The sequence below is a fragment of the Pinus tabuliformis genome, chromosome 7 (assembly GCF_031772625.1).
Source record: "Pinus tabuliformis cultivar Carrire ecotype Pingquan chromosome 7, CPIR1, whole genome shotgun sequence".
Taxonomy (NCBI): domain Eukaryota; kingdom Viridiplantae; phylum Streptophyta; class Pinopsida; order Pinales; family Pinaceae; genus Pinus; species Pinus tabuliformis.
Genome location: NC_142293.1, coordinates 644,402,759 through 644,423,267, shown reverse-complemented (window position 1 = coordinate 644,423,267; position 20,509 = coordinate 644,402,759). Strand labels below are relative to the sequence as shown.

General features: G+C 37.5%; 1 long non-coding RNA gene across 1 annotated transcript; it reads right to left on the bottom strand.

Annotated features, from left to right (window-relative positions):
- Window positions 1–1,691: 1,691 nt before the first annotated feature.
- LOC149249098 (uncharacterized) lies at window positions 1,692–2,443 on the bottom strand. The gene is made up of 3 exons (XR_016265814.1): window positions 2,149–2,443; window positions 1,910–1,973; window positions 1,692–1,799 (listed from the first exon to the last, which is right to left on the bottom strand). It is a non-coding gene; the product is annotated as an uncharacterized LOC149249098 (long non-coding RNA).
- Window positions 2,444–20,509: the final 18,066 nt, after the last annotated feature.

Sequence of the window (20,509 nt, the reverse complement as noted above, 5' to 3'; positions counted from 1 at the left end):
ATTACATTTCAAAACAGTCCTCCATTACCACAGCAGGCAATGATATAAAATGAAAAAAACCAGGACCTTTTGCCAGAGCATCTAGCTTTACAATAAATTCAATATATTGAACGTAGAGTAACAAATCATAAGTACGTGGTAAATATTATGCCAAACTTTGATTAAATAATGCACTTTAAAGTTCTACAGATGCCAAAGATAGATAAAGCCCTTAAAGAATAAAACATGTTCTTTGTTTCTTTCTGCGTTTCTTTTTCTTTGTGGTTGAAGGACCACCTCAATTACGGCATCAAAAATAGCCTTAACATTCTGCAATGAAGGTAAAACTAGAATATCTTCAGGAGATTTGAAAATATAAACCAATGTCAATCTAATCTAGGAGTGTACTCGAATGGATGGGAACTAATAAAAAGGTTGTCAATGAGAATTTAATACAAGCAACAATGCACATGTAGTTAGATTACAGGAAAGGAACAACTTCGAGACAGCCATAGAAAATGGAATTCAACTAAACACCCTAGGCTAATCTGTAACAGAAAGGGAGAGAATAACAATTTTCTACATTGTGTTCATTGAGTAGTTGCATGCACTTCAATACAATCCTAGGGCTTGATTTCAAAATAGGCCTGTAGATAATGATTACATGGACCTAAAGATGACCCACTAGGCCCACAACAAACACAGAGCATGATTTGAGTTCTTTTTGGTATTGTTAGATTGACAGGACTATTTGATCTGTTTGATCTATGCTAAGAAGGTTGTGATTCCCACTATTTAATCAACTGTCAGAAAATTTATACAAAAGAAACTATAACTTCCACTATGACCAACTTAGCACCTCAAGCTTTGTTAGAAAAGTTATACAAAAAGAAACTATAACTTCCCCTCTGACCAACTTAGTACCTCAAGCTTTGAGACATATGAGGTCAATTACCTTAGGAAAAATACCACTATCCCCATTCTTTGTAATGATGTTGCAAGTTTATATGTATTTGTCATTTAAAAGTAATGTGTTTTTCCCTTGATATAACTGCAAAATCTTTCTCCATGGGCATACCTGTTGTTTTTTAGAACTGCATTCAATGTATGCTACAACCCCGATTTGCTTCTTAAAATTTTCACCCCGCCAAGACAGAGATGTATATTGGTGTAGGTTATTCCTCGAAAGTAATAAGGTACAGAAAATGTAAATCCTATAGTCAAATGCCAATATGATTGTTCTCACTAGGCTCCCAGAATATCAAAACTTATAGGGAAGTAATTGGATAAAGTATGACAACAGTATAATGAATGATAGATGCATAAAACAATCAACAGGGCCATATTCTACATAGGAAAAAATAATGCTAGAACCCATGTAACTCACTTTTCTTACTGGCAAACTTGAACGAAGTTGATGCAATAACAAGACAAGCTTGCCAGGGATGAAAACATGAGGAACATAAGCTTGCCAGGGATGAAAACATGACGAACATTTATGTAAAATGAGAGATAGTCAATTGGGGTTATCTTGGATAGTTGGGTGGAATGGTTGTTATCTTCCATACCCAGGTTCAAGCCCCTACAAGTGACATGATGAGCTATAATGCATTGATAATTATTGTTGTAATAGTTTTGTGCCTATGAATATTGTTGTATTGGTTTTGAGACTTGTGAACAGAAACAGTAGTTCTTGATAACTTATACTTATAAGAGACTTTATTGCAATCACAGGTTCCTGAAGAAAGAACACACTTGAGCTGTCGAGATTGGGGCTGCTCCGGGATGATCAGCAAAAAACTGTTTGTCTTCTCGTAAATCTGTAGCCATAGAAAATGAATTTTCAGAGAAAACCAGGAAACAAATTAGAACTCGATTTAAGAAAACAGTCCAACTAAAGATAGTTAATTGGGGATGAGCCTATCCCCACCTAATTTTGTCCCCACCAAAATGATAGGCACAGATGGTGCGTAGTGTCTCAATTCTGGAATCCACTGACACATAAGAAACAAGAACCACAAAGCAAACAGGAAAAAATCTTGAGGATCATTTTCAAAAGTTCAAAAAAATGCAAACCTAAAGCAGACATTTCTCCTTTCAAGAACCATGTCCAACATAATCTACTTCAAAAAAAAAAAGATGAAACACAAAGCTATGGTAAGCAATTACCTTTTTGAAAATGTTTTCATAACTGGCCTTGCTGATCAAGGAGAAAGCCAGGAGGAAGACATCTGCACCTCTGTAACTCAGGGGCCTGAGCCTGTTGTAATCCTCTTGCCCTGCAATAATATGTCTGCAACTATTAACCTATGAAAAATATGCCATACTCCCCCTTTCTGCCACCAATATAATCTACAAGTCTCTCAGAAGTAACCGCTAATATGCATCCAGAAGAGTTTGATAGGAATATGCAACATGCCAGAGGACATCTTGGGAAAACTTGCTGTATAATCTATACACATTTTCATATCAACCTGGAACTTTGCATAGTTTAAATCTCCAACTGAAGACAAAGTTTTGCTACCCAAGAGGTTATCTCAAAGGAATTGTACAGTCGTAACGACATGTGAAGGAAACTTCGAGAATATATAACCCCATCTTTAAAAACATAAACTTCTCAATCTTTTTTTCCACAGTGCGGTCAATCTCCTGGGAGTTAAGGCTTTGGGGATACCCACGTGGCTGAAATAGGTGCAAGAGCTTACTCAGTATATATTACCAAGTGATGAGAGTAAGGCAAGCTCTCCTTCCTTGTCAAAGGACCATTGCAATAGTTGAGGTGGTAGGGGTATGGGATAAATAGGTTTGGTTGAGCGAGACCATTGGGTATGGGTGGGTGGTGCAATCCAATGCAATGTGTGCTAAATTAGAAGCCTCTTCTTTTGAGTACTCCTTTCCGAGAGTTATATCAATGAATTCATCTGGCCTCCCAGAATGTACAAGAGGCCTTATTGAAGAAGAGTTTATCCTTGTTTCTCCAGTGAGAAATAAGATGACCAACTGTGGTGTATTCTGGGGCCAAATATCCCATGCCTGTAGAAGATTTTAGGATTGAATACACTATGTCATCCGCTAAAAGTTTATGCAGACCGCAATCTGAAAGAAGAGGATTTAAGTGTTGATCAAGAAGAATCTTCTCAGCTGAGATGTTTTGATGCACAACAGCTTTGCTTATGCCTTCATGCAGATACTCAATGCCTGCGCAGATTGATACCAGATAACAAAACCAAGTGCAACACCGCTGAAATTGAAGGCAAATCTGCATGCCCTGGAGAACCATGTGAAACATCCATCCCAATAATAATTGTTGGTTTCATTGAAATCTTAGGTATCCTATGCGCAAATTCCATAGATAAAACAGAGTTGAGGCCACCAACCTGAAGAACAGAAGAACGGTTCCAGCAATATCAACATACAAAAGCAAGGGGCTGGCCTGAAAAGGCTATACAGATGAAATATTTATCATTGAATACTGATTAAATACCTTCACATTTATTTTCAAAGCCACATTTGTTAAATATTGATCATTGACCTTCTTCATATTCATGGGTGCAATACATTGATTAATCACCCCCAAATCAGACAGGAACTTCTTCTTCCAAGGCCCTAAAATAGGGAATAGAATATGAGACGTTACAAATTCGTAAAATCTGGTTTAGATTCATAGAAAGTAAAAACTAGAAATTAGAAACATTCATTAACACGAAAATTACACAATCACCATAAAGGTCACTGTTCTTCCTCTCTGGTAAGATGTAGAGTAGAAAATGAGGCAGCTTTGGAAGTCTAGACTTCATCTGATTTAACATCCTTTCAACCCTGTCTCAGAAGAGAACATTTTAGAAAAAAATTGCTGTCTAAAATATTGCATTTCCACCCACGAGATTTGAAACTATTACCATCGACTTAACAGAGATAAAGGGACAAAAGGATAAAGAACAAAAATTAAAGGAGAAAATCAGGTTTTGCAGAGGGTACGAGACTCTGCCATTTATTCCTGATGCCATAGTAAAATTTCAAAGTCAGAGAGACGGCATGCAAATTAAAAAGCAAAGGAAAAAAAAATCTTACAGTTAGCCATTGTGCTCTCAGCTCGTCCTCGGCACACAAGAGCTGACGAGCTCAGCTGGCTCTTGAATTCTGGAATGGATATTTTACTCTTTACTGCACAAAGAGAATTTAATTTACAATTATAATTCAAGCTCCCGAAGATTCAAATTCAATTCAGCCTCCAACCTTTAGAACTTTACAATTTCACATATACAACACACACAAGACGTATGACATGAAACAGGCACAAACAAGAAAGCAACCACAAATAATTCACCCAGATCACAAGGGAAGCACTTCCATACACGGACATAAACAAATGAGACAGAGACCAAAACATGACATAGATATATTTAGTTGCACCAAAAAGCAGCGATAGCTAACCCTGACCAGGTCGTTGTACACCAGTAAGAGAAGTATAACCTGCAATGACCAAAGAGGGTATATTAGTGATGTAATTTAGCATTAAAAGGAAACAAAGCTCTTAAAAAACTAAAAATAAAAACACCTCCATGTGGGCCCCCCATGAGCGCCACATGCCTCACCTCCTTCTCCATGGCATAGCATGCAGGGACTAAACCATGCCACTTAACATTGTATCATGGTCATATGTCAATACAGGAGGCAGAAGGATAATCCAACTGTCCACTACACGTGCACCAGTTTCAACTTCATGGCCTTTTGCGCTTTGTCTCATCCAGCTGCCAACACTCCCAGATGAGCAGAACACCTTAAGCCATATTTTTTTCATCTTTTCACAGAATAGTGGTTGTTTACATATACATCAACTCCAACAATCCAGAAAGTAGAAAAATGGATCGTAATGGGCATACTGGGTCCAATGGATCTCGTCGTATTAAGATACAGATGAACAAAGCTAAAAGCATGGATTCCCAAACAATACCACAATTGAGTCCTTAGTGGCCACAGAAAGCTTGTTTAGCTCATTTGAACACTTGCTTGAAGCGAATGGGATGGAGAATTCAAATACAGGTTTAAAAGAACCCCTGCTCATTCAAAGGAAGAGACATCCTGAAGAAGAATACGAAGAAAATGAGTGTTGGGGAGACCATGCTATTGGTATTGTTGAACATGAAAATAATGAGAAAATTGATGAGGCCAGTAATTTTCTCCGAGCTTCCTTGAACGACATGAGTGTGCTTTCAGGTCGGTACCTGATCACCCTTGTGAGTTATCCTGTTATACAGGGACCAAAACTATTCATTCGTCTCGTTTTCAAAATCCCAGGAACCAGTCATTCGTCTCGTCTCTAGTAGACGTGATAGAGAGAACTAGACCTTGCTACTGAATGCTACCCAACCTTGCTTATGTATTTTTCCTAATATAGAAAGATGTGGAATGAAGACACCGTATTATATACATGCCAGGTTCTCTTATGAATGCTAGTTAGGCAACAGAGGTGGGCTTCTGCTCAGATCGATCCTCAATGAAACAAGTTGCCCCCAGGAAAAGAGAGAGACACACATTAAGGTTTGAAGCTACAGGGACAGGAAACAAAAGTGAAAAAATGATAGAAGGGATCGGAGACAACAACAAATACCACCCTGAATCCATTATGCTCTCTACAAAGAAGATCTCTATACATGCTCCGCTCAGATGAACAAAGGCAAAGTGAGGATAAGTAGAGCAAGGAAGCGAAAGGAGCATACTGCCTAGTCCTAATGAATGAGGAAGAAGTTGTGCCTTGACGTAAGGATTGAGTAGCCTTAAAAATTTGCCTGGTGGTTCAACCTCATGGCCTTCTACACTAGTAAGTATTTCCTTCCTTTATTCGCCTATGAAATATTGTTGCGGGCATGGCAAGGCTGGCAGCTCCATAAATCAAGCGATCCTTAACTGAATAAACCCAGGCCTATATGGATGGAAGGGGAGCCGTGGCGTTCTGAAATGTAATTCAGCATGCTCCCAGACATGTCTTCAGTACAAAACGTGATAGAAACCTCCTCTTCTGCCTAGACAGATGCAAGTTACGCTTCTGCCTAGACAGATGGAAGTTACGATGGAGGCTGCAAATAGGGAAACTTGCAGCTCGCCAACAACAACGTCGTGACTGTGTCGATTCGCCATGTAAATTCAGTGAACTGACCTTAATGTGCCTCAGGGTTGTTGCAAGCTGTGTTTTGTTGCAGGCTGTGTGCCCTTCCTGTGATTCACCGTCACACCGAAACCTGCCTTTGCCACTGGACAAACATGCACTCGCATGCAATATAGATGTGGGGTGCAATCGCCATGTGTTGCAGCAGGTCCCTACTGTGCTTATATGTTGGTATATACCAGGGTGTTCTTGAATGCTGAGATAACATTTAATGCCCTCCAATAATGCTAACATTAGTTTAGGTTGCAGGGACTAACAATTTGAAAATATCAAACAAACAAAAATATAACCTATTGTTTTCGCTTCAGATTAGCTTTGGTTTTTGGCCTCTAGCTTCGGTTTTTTGGGAAGAGGCCAAATAACATGAAAAATCAACATCTCTCTCAAAACTTTGTTTATAGCTAATGAGCGGGGAATAAAACTTTGTTTATAGCTAATGAGTGGGGAATAAAAGCAGCTCAAATAATGCTATATTCTTCGTTTCTGATTACTATAGTCCATGCCTAAAGGCAAGGACTAATAATGTTCACATGCCAATTGTTCAAAAGATTATTTATTTTAAAGGAAAATGTCAATATATATCAAGATTTCAATCTCTAGAGAAAATATGATATTTATGATACCTTAGTGATATATATCATTTGATTACTATTCTCATCATATGGCATATTTGGGAAATTCTTAAAGCTTTATTTCTAATCATTGTGAATTTCCAATAAAACTAACTTTCTATAGATCATATTCACATTCAAGTTAAAATAGGAATTGACAATTTTTGTAGCTTGGATAATCTCAAATACCAAAATTCTGTGAACACTTGAACAGTGAATGTAAATTTAATGACTAGCCATAATGAAGGGACATTTAGATACATAATGATGGGAGGGAAGTTGGATGCCATGATCCAACCATACCAGCCACACTAAATTCCCAACACCCATCGTCACCACTAAACCATTAACGCTGATATAAATTGAAGAGATGGGATTGGGTGTAAGTGCAGAGGATTGCACCGATTGTGGTCCCTCCTTACGGAATCGAGGTTGAGGAATCAAGGGTCTCAAGAAGAATAAGGAGGTGAGAAAGAAAGGAAAATCAAGGAATCGAAAAATAAAATGGGAAAGAACATAGAGAAAATTATAATATTGAAGAATATAAGTTCTCCCCGGATGTAGAAACATTGTTGCGAAATTGAAAATGGAGCATGAGGAGTTGTTGGAGCATTTACCATAGAAGAGAACTGCTTGAGGCTACTAGGTTATGTATCTATGCCTGAGTGGCCAATGGGAGGCTCATTTTGGTGCTTACTACTAGAGTGGAATTGATAAATCACCTAGATAGTGAATTTCAACTCCTAGACTAAGGAATACCCCATTTGAATGTTGGGTGTGAACTATGTGAACTATGTTTTATGCGAATGGATTGAGTTGTCTAAGATTGTGTGGTTACTAGGATTCTCATTGTATGACTATATCATTGTGCTACTTTCTATATAATAGTTATCAACTTGGACATGGGGATATGAGTCATTGTGGTGCTTTCTAGAGAGTTGTTAAACGCTTGAAAAGTGGTTTTCAAAAACATGAGGTTCCTCATATGAAAACACAACTAATATACCACCTATAGAGTGGATTCAACCTCTTGGATTGAGAAGTATCCCACATAGAGCCTAGGGGAATAAGTGAGTCATTGTGGTGCTGTGATGTCCCCCATATATGTAAATATTTATTTACCACACATTTAAACAAACTCGATACTGATTAAGTTTATATAATTCATAATTTTTATTTAATTGCATGAAAAGTGGAATGCTGGAATTATGGAAGAAATTATTTGATTAAACTTAAATGAGAATGTGTTGTGAAAAGGGTGACAATTTTTTTCTCAAACCCTTTGACTAGGTAGTTATCCAACTCTAACTACTCCTATGACAGATTTATTCCAAGGGATCAATAAGATGGGGGAATCTGAGATCTGAGAGGAAATAATTGAGAGACACTTAAAAGAAAAAGTTAATTGTGCTGGAAGGATAAACAGTGATGAAGTAGTTAAGTCTGATCAAGACCAGATAACTAATGTTCAAGACAGAAGTTCTTGAGGAGAAACCTAGGGAATGGTAGCTCAGGGGGAGACAAAAGGCTCAGTGGCAAGGGTTGCATGGTTGGGAGGAAAGACAAGATTAAAGGATTTAATTCGGTTCAGCTAGCCAGATAAGTATAATCTAGAAACCCTGAACACCTGTTAATAGAAGTTCTATTACTAAAGATAGGATGGATATGATTTCTTTTAATCAAAGACTTAGTTAATTATTATCTACAAAAATAGTGTATTCTATGTATATTTACTATAGCTAGGGTAAGTAAAGAATTAACTACTATTAAGCATAAATATTAAAGAAAAGAAGGAATGGCTGAGAGAATTTCCGTTAAACTCTATAAATAATGCTTCAAATCTAATAGATAGAAAAGGGTTGTTGAATCAAACAAATGAGTGAAAAATTATAGACAATAACATTCTATATTCCAATAGTTATCTAGAAGCTTTTATAGTAGGAAAATGAAAAAAGAGAACTTGTGTCTAAACTCTAAATAGAACAACCATTTAACATGTTAGATTGGAGTGGTAGAGCGGCTGTAGTCTTGGCATTCCTGGTTAGGGAAAAATAGCCTAAGAGTTTCAATAAACGCATAGCTGTTACAGATCCATTTGGGCAAATAAAATCCCAACATTCAGATTAGTGTTTTAGGATTCATCAAACCCTAAATTCAGTTTTTTCATGCCCTAAACAAGTCAACCCTTTCAATGCCTCTTACCCAGATAGTTTCATGACTTGAAGACATCAAGAAATTGGCTCTAGAGAGACTAGTGTAGGTAAACCCTTATGAAAGTGCACTACAAAGCAGTTAAGTCCACTACCAGGGTGCTTTGCAGAGCACTTAGGCTTCCTTTCACCTGCGCCGGGTGAGAATGAGCAAAATTCACATAGGGTTTGGGGAATATTTTTATCTTTTGGAGTCATCTAGAAGTTTCCCTGTTTTATCAACTCCTATGAGCTCGAAAGTGGATGAGGAATGAGTTAAGGAGAATCTTATCCTCTCATCCCTTCGTCCATGGAACTAATTCTAAGTATGGAAGGCCATTCAGTGTCACCATTAATGACAAAACCTCTTTCAACTTCCTATAAACTGACCACTCATCTAGGTGATCAGTGGCTAGATTATGTTGAATTGTAAGGAGATAATGCCACTATGAGACTTGACTTTGGAGCAAATGATGTGATGTCACAAGATTTTCTTGCTTTTAATGTGATGTGGATGGGATCCAAGCTGGATGAATGAATTTGAATCAGACACGGATGGTTCTAATTCCTTCTTCTATCTAATAAAGCATTTGAATCTTTTTCCATATGATGTGTTCTTTCATAATGTTTATATGTATGAATTGTTTACAATTCCTTTCATTTATATTCAATGGATCATATGCTTTGATCAATTTTCATCTTCTGTTGTGTTGATATGGTACTTCTCAAGTGGATTAAGTATGAGGAGTGACAAAATCGATTCAAGGGAGACAGGAGGAAGGCAGAACTATAGGTAGGCCTTCTATCCTCTCTTCTTATCTATTGCTTATAGGGAAAGTCTAAAACACTTTAAACTACTGTTCTAGTCATAAATACTTGTCTAGTGAATTAGTATTTATCCATAGATGCTAAATTCTCCAAAAGGAGTTCATAGTTGCTTGGTAAACCTTTTGCCTAGTATACCCCTTTTTGTTTATTTGCTTTTTGATAATAAAATTAATTAGCATTCATGGAGGAACATCAACCCATACCCCATCGTTCACGAAGAACAACGAATAAACCACCCTTGCCTCCTGAAGCGACAACAATTTGGGTAAAGCGGTCTCGCTTAACTGAGTCTAGTACATCAAGAACTCCTAGTTCTTCATCTGAATTACCTAAATCATCTATTTCGGTAAGTACTGAGACTCCAGTTACTCCAGTTACTTAACTAGATTTCCACCATATAGAGAGGAATATGCTTATTCACCGTATCCTCCTTATTCTGGAGGACTACCATATAATAAGATCCCACAGTAGTCAGGTTAATATGGAATTAGAGTTTGTCAATGGAAACCAACAATGCCAGTTCAACCGATGCTTTTGTATCCAACACAACCAATGCAAATTGTGTCAGCTATTCCTACTACACCTATTGTTACTATTGTACCATAGTGACAAGTTTAAACTGTTGTATATTAACTGGTACAAATTGATCCTTCTACCTTTCAACAACAAGTTTCAGGTCAAGAAATTCAAGTTCCTCAGGTTGTTGTATAACAACCATTTCTTTCTAGAGTTCAGCAACAACCTCTGGTTAGTATACCTTTATTTGGACTGACCCAGGCCTACACTGGTATAGTTTATTCACAACCTGGCCAACCTTTCATTGTTGGACAACAACATTCATTAAATCAACAATAATTGTACCAAAAACAACAACAATTGATTCAACAACCATGGCACCCTCAATTTCAACAACGCCAATTCGAGCAATTCGAACCCCAGTTTGGACTTGTTCCACATGCTCAACTTGGTTTTGGTCAATCTCAAGCATACCAAGGTCCTGGGCAATGAGGCTTTGCAGGTTATGGACAACCACACATTCAACTTGGTTATCAACAACCACCTTATACTAGTTTTGTTAAACAACCATACCAAGGTTACCAAATGCATATGCCCTATGTCAGTATGCAAAGACCTATTGCTTAGGAAATTCCATCATATCCTAGGTATGCTCAACCTGACTTGAATCGATAGCTACCATTTGTAGCAAATTTAAAATTACCATATTTAAATCAGCTCACTAATGATCCAATCTTATATGCACCTTGGTGGCTGATAATTCTACATAAGTTGCCATTTGACATTTCAAAATTTAATGGAAATCCTAGACAAGACCCATCAAATCATGTCATGACCTTTCATTTGTGGTGTTCATTAAACTCCTTAAACGATTATTCGGTTAGAGTTCATCTTTTCCAAAGAACACTTACTAATCTAGCTGCTAAATGGTACATTGAGTTACCGAGATCTTCTTTCAACAATTTCACCACTTTAGCCACTACTTTTCTAATGCACTTCTAGTTACCCATCAGATACGAGACTTGACCTAAACTCCTAACCAACTTTAAACAGACTACTACTACCCATATATCATATCATATTCATAATTGGTGGTGTCGTCATCGTATCTTTAAGACATATGTTCCTGATCAGCTTTTAGCTGAGTGGTTCATAAAATCCTTATTGCCATCAATCACCGAGGATGTGGCAAAAGGTGGAATTGTCACAAAAGAGAAAGTTATTGCTCGTGCCCAATACTTGGATTTGATTTATACACAATCCAGCACACTTTATGATAAAATTCCCAATGCATCTCGACCAGATTTCATTATTCTCCCTCCTCCATAATCGAGTAAGGACTCTCATGTCGGCTATGGTGTGATCGGTTCTTCAAGCATGCAAATAGCAAGAAAACCACCTAGTCAAACTCTCGCTCTTTCCAATCAAACTACCAATGCATCAGAAAATACTCTTACCTCTGAGATTAATGCTATGTCATCTGACAAAGGCAAAAATCCAAAGCAACTAGGGAGCAATAAAAAGGGGAAGAACAAAAAGAAACAAGATAATTTCCCTCCAGAGAAATCATTTGATTCCTCTACTTCGGCAACAAAACCACATTATCCATGTTTGATCTATGATGATGAGCATTTTACAAGAGATTGTCCACACCGCTCTGAGGTCCCTAAACTTTTAAAGACTTCAAACACATCGACAGTCTTGACTGATCCATTTCCAGCCTCGGAGAAACATTTGGTTGCAACTAACAATGCTTCCACATCCCAAGTACTAATGTTATCCATCACAAAGCCACAAAATGAAGTTTTGGTGTCAACGAGAAACAAATATTATGGAAATCCATTGCCATTGTCGAATCATGAGGCCACTGACCAACCTAATCCTTTGAATTCGACTTCATCTTAAGTTGTTCCACACATGTACCTGAATTGACAATAAAATCACCAAAGGGAGTTGTGAACAAATCGACATTCAACCCTCAGGCTCGAGTAGCTTATAATTATAAAATAGTGGAAGATCTTGCTCAATCACCTTCTACTATGTCAACACTCGAGGTGTTGTAAAACTATCCCTCCCAGAAGTAGGCTTTACTGTCAACAATAGGCAAAATAAATCCTACGGATTCGAATCTTGTGGTTTTTAACCATGCGGGATATATGCCATAGTTACTAGTGTAGTTAACTTTCCTAATTCAAGTAAAATCTCTCAATAAGAATGTTCACCGAACTATTATTGACAAGGGGGAATCTACTTGCATTATGTCCATGAGCTGCTAGAAAACACTAGGTTCACTGTCATTGTCACAATCACCAACCATGTTGAAAGATTTTGATGGAAGAACATATACTCCATGTGGGATTTTGAGTAACCTGTAAATCGAACTAGGGGGAAAAATAGTTACTATTGAAGTTGAGGTAGCTAACAAACCCCTCGCTTACAACATTTTACTCAGAAGGCCTTGGGTATATGCTATGGCTGTTGTGGTTTGCATGTACTTTTGTACTATTTCATTCCCTTTTAAGGGTGGAATCATAGTCATTGATCAACTAGCCTTCTTTGGAAATAGTTCATAGGCTACAGGAAGCATTCTGTTGGTACACAAACCCCTGCTGTTAATTCAAAGTGTTGGAGTAGGTCGCTTTAAAGATCCTTCCCTAATGGGTACTTTTACCCTACTGTCATCATCTAATTTGGCGGAAGTGGCAAGAGTAGAGACTAGCAACATGAATTCCTCCACCTCATCTGATTTATGGAGGATTACTAAGAAAGTTGAAGTTGATAGTAATATAGACGTAATGTCGTTAAGCCCCATTGAATCATCATAGAAATCAAATTTTCAGGCTTGTGTGGCAAACCCAAATCTGCACTCAACAATTGTATGGGTAGATAGGTCATTAGAATATGGTACCACTTCGGATCTTTTTTCACGTATACATTTTACGGATGGAGGAATCATCTAATCAATGATGATAGGAGAGGAACCATGGGAAGGTTATCATCATCATTCCCATCTTCCAAATGACATTGAAGATTATTCAAATGAACTAAACCACCCATCAGTCATTGATTTCCTACCGAATTTAGTTTGCATAGACACAATCGAATTTGAGCGAAACTTGTCAAATATTGAAGAAACAATTTCTATTAATATTTCGACCAAGCCTAATGTTGTAGAGAACATTCATTTCGGAAAATTTTGTTCTCCATTGGAACTCGTTAATTACCATACTCTCTTCTATGAACTTAGAGATATTTTTGCATGGTCTTACGAGGAGATGCTAAGCATTGACTCTAGTATTGTTGAACATGAAATTAGAATGCACCTTGATGTCAAGCCAGTTCGACAGTAGCTTCGACCTATTCATCCAAAGAAAGTTGCTGCAATTTAAGCAGAAGTTGAGAAACTTTAGCGGGTTGGTTTCATTTACTCTGTTCCTCTTACTAATTGGATTTCCAACATTCTTCCTGACATGAAGAAACAAGGAACAATATGAGTGTGCATCGATTATAGGGATGTAAATCAGGCATGTACAAAGGACAATTATCCTACTCTTTTTATCGACTAGATTATTGATGAATGCGCTGCATGTAAAATATTCTCATTTATGGATGGATTTTCCTGCTACAACCAAATCAATATACACCCACAAGACCATTGAAAAACAACTTTTATTTGTCCATGGGGCACATTCACCTATAGTAAACTCCCCTTCGGTTTGAGGAATGTTGGGGTCACATTTCAGGGGGCAATGAATTATGCCTTCCATGACATCAAGCACATTGTTCAACCTCAGCTTGACGATTTACCTGCTCATTCATGAAAGCGGATTGATCACCCGAAACACTTGAAAGCAATATTTTTATGGTGTTGACACTACAAGATTCATCTCAATCCATACAAATGTGTGTTTTGTGTTGGTTCTAGTCGCTTTCTTGGATTTGTAGTGTCTCGAGAAGGGATTCGACTGGATACATTAAAGGTTTAGGCAATCTTAGATTTGCCTCGACCTTCAAATATTTTATAGTTATAGAGACTCCAAGGGAAAGCCAACTTTCTGAGGAGGTTCATTCCTAATTACACTGAAATGGCTAAAGGTTTTACATGTCTTTTGAAAAAGGAGATACCCTTTCATTGGGATCAGGTTGCGCAAGCTTCCTTTGATGCTCTTAAATATACCTTGATTAGAGCTTCATTAATGTATTCTCCAAATTACCAAAATGACTATTACCTGTATCTCGTCGCTACAGATACAACCATTAGCATGGTTTTAGTCCAAGAAGAAAATGGGATTGAACATCCTACTTATTACTTGAGCCATAATCTCAACGATATAGAAAGTAAGTACTCTTATGCAGAAAAACTAGCTTTCGTAGTTGTGCAAGTTGTTCAAAGATTTCGCCATTATATCCTGTTACGGGAAAAAAAATGCCATTTCAGATTGCAACCCTGTGACATACATTTTGTCACGTCAATTGCTGGGGCGTAAATATTCAAAATGGATATTTATTATACAGGAATTTAATTTATAATTCATCAAGTCTAAATTAAAGAAATCTTTGGTTTTCGATGAGCTACTATGTGACCTTCCCTCGACCTCCATCGATTCAACATCTGAACCATCAATTTTGGATGAGTCTCTATTTTTATTTCGTCATCTAATGCCTGGTATGGAGATATACTGATTTATCTCCAAGCCCAAATTTTCCATCAAGATACCTCTCGCTCGCAATAGTGACGTATTCGTTACCAAGCCAAAGATTATATGATCATTGGTGACACACTTTACCATCATGGTATCGATATGGTTTTACAGAGGTGTCTCATGCATGAGGAGGCTAAGAAAGCATTGAATTATTACCATTCAGGTGCCTATGGTGGACACTTATCTGCATATGTAACCGCACAAAGGATTCTTCATGCTAGTTACTTCTGGCCAACTATATTTAAAGATTGTATTATTGTTGTCAAAAGATGTCATGCATGCCAGATATATGACTAACAAACCAAATTATCACCTACACCATTGCATCGAGTCGTTGTTGTTGGCCCATTCGCCAACTGGGGCATTGACTTTATGACATGTAACCCCACCTAGACTAGGGGGCATGGGTATATTATAGTCACCATTGACTATTTTACCAAATGGGCCGAGGCAATCCCAACATTGAACAACAGTGGAGAAACAATCGTTTTTTTCTTTTTTAACCATTTGGTTGCCTGGTCTAGTGTACCACAAGCCATAGTTACAATTCATGGGTTGCATTTTCACAATCACATGATGGCTAAGTTGACTGCTAAGTTAGGACTGTCACATGATAGTTCTACCCATATTACTCGCAAGCGAATGGACAAGTTGAGGCCATCAACAAGGTCCTGAAGCAGATGTTTTAAAGAATAATAGGGTTTCATAAAAGAAAATGGCACTTAATCATGTACTCTACCTTGTGGGCATATCGAACCTCGATGAGAAATTCAGCTAGATTTACACCCTTTTAGTTCATGTATGGTTTGGAAGCAATCTTATCGATAAAATGTGAAATTTTATCGCTCAAACTTTCGATTGACTTGTTACCTGACACTTCTGAGGAAGAAGTGTATTCCTTGGATTTAATCCATCTAGATGAAACCCATCATGATGTCGCATTAGCTAATGAAGCGCATAAGAAATGTATTAAGGCACAATATGATAGAAATGTCAAGCCTTATATCTTCTCAGAAGGAGACCTGGTCTTGCTTTATGATCATGAAGCCAATAAACTTGGAGTAGGGAAATCTGAAACAATGTGGATGGATCCTTGTGTTGTCAAGCGTGTTCTTGCAAAAGGAGCCTATGAGTTAGTAGATTATGATGGGATTCCATTGTTGTAGCCCTGAAACAGATTGTACCTCAAACATTACTATGCTTGATTAAGTGTATTAAAACTCACTGTATATATGCTTTTATTGCATGTGTGTGTGTGTGTGTCTTTTAGAGATTTTTATCTGGTTAGTAATCTAATTTGTATTTGTTGTAGATGTCAGAGTCTTTGGAACCCTTTGTTTGTTACACCAATGGTGCTAGTCACAGTACGTAGAATTTATCTTCTACAGGATGGACCATTTTCACTTTAGGTGGTGGTTTAGTGAGTTTTCAAGGGATTTGTATCGGCCGATCAACAAACAATATCGTTGAGTATAGCGTGTTGATTGAACTACTCTTTGATGTCGTTTCACTTGGCATTCATCGAATCATCATTAGGCTAGACTCGCAACTCATTGTACTACAACTAACAAACATTTATACTATCCGAAATCAAACAATTTCTCGTATGTTCCTTAGAGTTCGTATTTTGGAAAGACATTTTGAACACATTCAATAGCAACATATTTCTATAAATCTTAACACATTAACTGACTCTCTAGAAAATTATTTGTTAAATAGACATTTGCGACACATGTAAAAGTAACATTTTCAATTCATGTCAGTAGTTGAATAGGATTGCATATAACCATAAAGAACTCTGAAATTAAAATAGATAGGCGTTTTAAAATTTTTTACAAAATTTCTGCCCAAGACACATTTGGTCATCTAACCCGGAAACTCAAAAATGCATACAAAATATCCTAAGTAGATCTAGTTGTGCTCATGGTAAAAAGTCACAGCCTATGCTATCATGAGCAAAATCCTAGCCCAACGCTTAGGAACACCAATAGTGTGGCGCTGCAGCCTCATAGGTAACTCCTCAATCTGAATATCTGGAATACCAAAGGTTAATCCCTCTATGTGATCCTGCAACTTTGCTAATGTCTCGGCCAAATCCAAGTCCTGGAGAACTGCTCTTCCAATGTTTCTCTGCGTTGGCCCACTTGCAGCATATTGGCATACTACAGGTCAAACATTACCCACATTTGTATGCATAAGAGTAGTTTTAATTTAGTCTTGGAAACAATAAAAAACACAAAAAACATGTAGAAACTTGAAAAATCAAAAAACACTTTGGTCAAACAACTTACCCATAGCACCCCATTGTGCTACAACTAGGAGAATTAAATCTGGATCTCCACGATAATCCATCCTTGAGTATGGATGCTTCTCGATAAAAACATGTTGTCACTCAACCCAAATAAAAAATGCAGGGGAGAAAATGATTGTTGACTGACCAGCATGTCGATCCATCAATTCAACCCACCTCTGCATACGTGGATCTCTAGGACCAGCCACACCCAGTGATACATGTTGTGGTTGCATCAATGGGATTTTCTCTAAGGCAAAAAAAATCAAGATCAAACCATAGCAGAAATTATTCCTCTTACCACTTTTTACCTTAGTCAGTTGTTCTTTCAGCAGTGAAAGTACAACCTCACTCTAGTTGAAAACTTTTGGCTTTAGACACTCCAGTGCATACTACATATAAGATCTATTCTCCAGATGTAGTGTCACACTACCAGCCAATTTTGCCATCATGAAGAGGATCATTCTTAAAGGAAAATCACTTACATCCCTAATATTTATTTTCCCATCCTTGCTAGGTTGTGTACCTAGCCGACGAAATTTTCTGATGTAATATCTCACCGATTCACCTCCATCGGCAAATAAAGAAAGTGAGAGGGGGGGCATCTCACCTCAACAGTCCAGTAAGAAAGTAAATATCCCAAATATTAATAGGGACCATTTTGTCCCTAATGTGGAATGTTTGATATGTCAAATCCCATGCACAAACAAGGAACTGTAATAGTTCTATTTGTTGCCTCATTCCGGACAACTTAAAGTATTTGAATAACTTGCAATTCCTCAGGGCCTCAACTCTACCTCGGTTATTTAGGGAAACCATGTCTTGTTTTTCATGCTCTCTTTCTCACCCTATAATCTAGATTATGATCCGATGAAAGCTTGAAACACAGTCATAAGCTAAGCTAGGATCCTTTCCATGCAAAAAATAGGGAAAATTTTGGAGCAAACAGCCAAAACAAACTTGGAAAATGTGCGCAGCGCAACCTAGGCACAGAGACAATGTGTTGCACAACATATAGCCTTCTATCTGTGTGCTCTTCAGCGTAGTTTTCGATGTGAAAACCTGCACTGATCCCAAGGAAAAATAATTATACCCGAGGGGCCCCAAAAAACCCTAAAATTTGCATGAAATGACAAAATAACGGATTGAAAAGAAAGTAGAGAGGTTTAGTTCCTACCTAGTCCGGATGGCTTGAGAAATGGTCCATAGAATCTTTCACAATCAGCTGCTGAAGTTTGAGGTAAAAACTAAGCTTAGAGGACAAAACTGGATGGTAAGTTCCAAATGGTAAAAATGATATGGTAAAAACTTGTTTTACATTTATTTCAAGTTAATTAATCGATTAAACATTAGTATTTTCCTATTTTTTTCCTATGAAACAGATATTTTTATTCCATTTGTTGATGTCTTGAGCATGTTTTACAACTAATTTGCAGAATTTAACGTGCTCGATTGTAAGTTGTACCTTTGACCACAAAGCACACTTTTATCTCTTTTTCGAGCTTTGTTAAAAACAAAAAAGGAACCCCCTTGGAGTCCTCTTTAAGATCTTTTCAAACTCTCTAAATATGAAAAGGTTGCTAAGTGCTTGTCCTTTCTAGCTCATTAACAGATTGGAAATGATATCTCTCTGGTATTATTTTACACTTTTTCGAACTTAAGAAATTAATTTACGAAAAAGAACTTTTGGAGTTTTCTTTTGTACCTTTTCAAACTCTCTAAACATGAAAAGGACTGAGTTATGATTGTCGTTAAACTCATTAAAAACATCAAATAGTGACAAACTTGTCCATCTAGACAAGACGGAGTTTCACCTTCGCTAAACTCGTTAAAACATCAAATAGTGATGGATTTGTCTGAAGGGTGAAATTATACAACAAGCATATGGTATCCTCCTCAAGCTTGATAAAAATAAAGAGATACTGGTCAACAGTGACTGGGGAAGATGGAAAAATGGGAAAACCACTTTCCAGTAGCAGGTCGGTCTTGAACATGACACTTCCACTCCATCACCATGACTATCTACGTTGGGTTATTAGCTTGATGGTTATCACACCATTGGTCTATCATACCATCCATTACTTTATTTTGGGTCAATGCTACCAATTCATTTCAGTGTTGCCGACATGTTCAAGAGAAGTCACCCAGTCAAAATCCATCTTTTGCAATACCATAAACCTTCATTTTCATGACCGCCATTCTTGAAGCTTGTGTCATCAGTCAAATTCCATCTCTAAAATCACTACACTCATTTCATGTCATTGATGTGGGATACATCAAGGTCCTCCTGCAATGAGTCACTTCTTGTCGATATCAACTCATTATCCAAGAATTTGACTTAGAAACACCCATTCAGTTCCTTGAGGATTGCATGCATCAATGACAGGTTTCTCACTTTCAGCGATAGGCATATATCAATGGCCTTCAACCAAAATACTTTGTATGGTGTTTGACATCAAATAATCCATTCACACCATGCAAAATGTCTTGCAGTACCTTGAGGATCATTATCATTATTGGTGATTTCTCTCGCATCTGTTAACAACTTACATCATTGGCTGGTAATCAAATGGTGTCTTCCCATGTTCAACTTCAAATCACATATTCACATGGTTAGACTCGTACTTGAGCGAATGGTTGAATGAGATTGAAGACCTCAGATCTTGTTTCATCCATCCAGGCTGCGATATTAGGAGTACTAAATCATATGTACAATGGCTTTACATTGATAGTCATTTTGATCGTGGGTCTATATCTGTAGATGACTATCTATATACATGTAATGAAAGATTATAAGTTGAGCATGGGTATGCCTTCCCTCAACAATTCATGTAAAATCAAACATCATGATATATGTATTGTAATTGATGCATGTCACCTTCAACCTCGACACATCCTCATCACATCGTAAAGAATTTCATTCGACATTGGCATTTTTCTGACTTCATGCTTTAGGGGGGGAACTATTATAGATCCATTTGGGCACATTGAATCCCAACATTCAAGTCAACCCTTTGAATGCCTCCTTCCCAGACAGTTTCATGACTTGAAGACATCCAGAAATTACCTCTAGAGGGACTAGCACAGGTAAGCCCTTATGAAGGTGCACTGTAGAGCAATTAAGTCCACTACCATAGTGCTTTGCAGATCACTTAGGCTTCCTTTGACCTACGCTAGGCCAGAATGAGTGAAATTCACATAGGGTTTGGGAAATATTCTTATCTTTT